Consider the following 3387-nt stretch of genomic DNA (forward strand, 5'->3'; position numbering starts at 1 on the left):
TAACAAGAACTGTGTAGTCTTAACCCTTCATTCTGCTTCTTCACACAAAGACTTTGCAACTTCTCATTAACAAAGTTTCTATAAATTCTGAAATGTACATACTTAGTACTATATGTCTGCTAACATAAATCTTAAATACATTATAGAAAATTTTATACCTGCCAAACAGTCCTAATTTTGGCATATAATCCTAAAATTAAATAGATATAAAACACTAAAATTTTTAACAACCCTTAACACTTGCTGCTGTGTTCATTATGACATGTGCCTTGTATAGAACAATTGAATTATTTCCCCTACACATCTCTTGAACCGCAAATATCTGGAATTACTTTGTTTTTGACATGTCCATCTTGACATTATTCTTAAATGTGTGCTTATGTAAGAAGTACATGGTTCTAAAATTTCACAATTCTTCTAAACTTACTTTTTGTTGAATTGCCTAGTTTAAGAAAATCAATTACACTTTATATATAAAAAATATTCTGTGCTCAATTCAGCATCACATAAACTAACATTGTAATGATACTGAGAAGATTAGCATGGCCCCTGCGGAAGGATGACAGGCAAATTCCTGAAGCATTCCATAGTTTTACAACAATAGATGCTGGAGGGGATGTGGACAGAAGGGAACCTTACTGCATTCTTGGTGGGAGTGTAAACGTTTTCAACCATTTTGGAAATTAGTATGGAGGTTCCTCAAATGACTCCACATAGATCTCCCCTATGATCCAGAAATCCCACTTTGGGGCATTTACCCAAATGATCACAAACAAGACCATACTAAAACTACCAGCACAACTACATTTATTGCAGCATTATTTAAGATAACTAAGATATGGAACCAACCCCGATGCTCCTCAGCAGAAGAATGGATCAAGAGGATGTGTTTTATATAAACAATGGAATTCTATGCCTCCATCAGAAAGAATGGCATCATCCAATTTGTTAGAAATTGGAAAGATATGGAAAAAATATTAAGTGAAGTAAGCCAAATCCAAAAGAATACAGGTCCCATGGTTTCCTAATTTTCAATAACTAATATATGTATAGTATAAGCAGAAAAGGTCAAAAGGTATGTCCATATGACCAGATAGCATAATGTTCCGGGAAATGAAACCCAAGATAGGGATACAAGAATTTTTCTCTTTTTTGCTATTGTTTCTAATGTACTTATAATGTGCAATGTGATTTTTTGTGTCTTTTTATAGGTTCCTCCCCATGCTATAACAACTGTTTTTACTGTATTTGAAGTTGATGCGCCTATATCTTGTATATATGCTCTTCTAATTTGGGGAGAGGAAGGAAAAACACAAAATGCCTAAATAGGGATACAGGTTGACCCATTGTAACAATGAGATGCGCAAGACACTATGCTGAAAAATGAACGTTACAATTTAGGCAGGGGAAGGGGGGAGGGGTGTGCACTTGTGGAGGTGCGAGGGAAGGAATGGTAGGGGAAAAATAAAGGAGGAGGTAACAATGCTTGTTAGGAATTGTTCTCATTACCTAGCTCATGTAAATATGACACCTGTGTACAGTATTGTTACAATAAAAAGTATAAAACTTTTCTAAGAGGGAGGAGTTTATTTCCTTTATTTTGCTTATATAATATCGTTAACAAAGAAATTAATGCAAAACACTGATATGAAGATATTTAGAATGGATGTATGTGTGTATGTGTGTGTGTGCACGCGCGCGCGCAAGTAGCATGCATGTACAGGAAATTGCATTTCTGTTGGCATGCTCAGAATTTGAAATCGCGGCTTCAAGGTCTTGCTAGGCCTTTCCTCTCTAGATTGGTGAGCTACTATATAAGCTACATCTTCATTCTTGGCCCTATGCTAGTTCAATAAATTTTTGAAAAATTATCTCATGAATTTATTTTGCCCTGATTGGGTTCCAACTGTTATCCACAGATCTCGGGCTCCTGAGTAGATGTCCGGAGGAGTTAGGATTACAGGTGCGACCATCCAGCACAAGGTTTTCAGAATAATTTCAAAAGTAGAAGAAAATTTACTTCACAGGGTCCTGTTTTATCATCTCCTACTTTGAAAGCATTTTGGGTGATTGTATATGAATTTTTTAGGTTTTTGATTCTTAAAAGTCAGTTAATGATAATATTTAAAAGTTTTAGTACTTTTTAAAAAGGAAACTGGAAGTTTCCTCAATTTATAAGCTCAACTCTCTACATGATAACCCAATCTCACCAACACAGTCTGTGTTGAAGACAAAATGTAACAGAAAACAATCACCATGGACATTAATTGCTATGCTATTATTTCTTGGACAATATGAATATTGAATTGAGAATGTAAGAGACTGGAGAGATTTTACCTACCTTTTGTGTACTGCTAAAAGGCTTTTGGAAACTTTGCCTCATTTCCTTTCTCACTGTATGTCTTTGGGTCATCTACTTAAGGCATTTAATTACAATTTTCCCAACACTAAAATGGTAATAACATTAGCATTATAACAAATATTATCTTAAGAATTAAGGGAAATAAAACTTGTGAAGTACTTAACCTAAACTTCTGTGAAGGAGCTTTGAGTTTAGCCAGCAGTTTTTTTTAAATACTAAATAGAATGCAATAAGCATTACAAAAACCATTACATGTAGTGAGAAACCAGAAGTAATGTTATCTATTGACCATGTTGTGCTTCCAAGGAAACCAGGGTGATAACTTCTTATTCTGTAAATAAAACTGGTTATCTTATATCTTACGTCTTGGTAGTGTAAAAGTATCAGGGAAAGAATAATGAATGAATGTTGTAGACTGAGGTGAAGTCCATATGAAAATGTGAAAAACTGATAAAACATAAAAGTACCTTCGCGATATGTTGTGGTTTACATTTTAAGGAAGACCTAGAAGAATGAATTCTCTTTTTGATATCCTAGCATAGGTCCTTAGAAGTAGGAACTCTTTCTTCCTTCTTGTAGAGGCATCATCAGATGAGAGGAACTGTATTTTTTTTTGTTTGCTTCCTTCCATTTATTCTTCAGTTTGAAATCTGAACTACTTGAGACTGAAAGAGAGCAAGGGAAATTAGACACATAGACTTTGGAAAGAACAATTAACGTAAAATAAATAAAATGCACATAGCCTTGTTAAAGGTCTAACTAAATTGAATTATATGGTCTCAAGCATTAACAGAAAATGATTTAAGCAATATCATTTTATTGAAAATTGAAAAATGTTAGGAGTGGCTTAATATTTTTCTATCTACTACCTTGAATTAATTACTGATTTTGTATGGAGAGATTAAAGATGAGATTAACAAGAAACTTGATTAAAATTGGACAAAATTTCTGAATAGACATCTTTTCCATAAAGCCCTGAAAATCGCCAGTGGGCTAACAAAGTTGTGTTTAATACAACTTCTATG

General features: G+C 33.9%; 1 non-coding gene across 1 annotated transcript; it reads left to right on the forward strand.

The window, feature by feature from the left end:
- Window positions 1-487: 487 nt before the first annotated feature.
- Window positions 488-594, forward strand: LOC122114720. Its single transcript, XR_006148611.1, has one exon. It is a non-coding gene; the product is annotated as a U6 spliceosomal RNA (small nuclear RNA).
- Window positions 595-3387: the final 2793 nt, after the last annotated feature.

Source organism: Dipodomys spectabilis, unplaced genomic scaffold, assembly GCF_019054845.1.
Source record: "Dipodomys spectabilis isolate Male_0828 unplaced genomic scaffold, ASM1905484v1 ptg000108l, whole genome shotgun sequence".
Classification (NCBI taxonomy): domain Eukaryota; kingdom Metazoa; phylum Chordata; class Mammalia; order Rodentia; family Heteromyidae; genus Dipodomys; species Dipodomys spectabilis.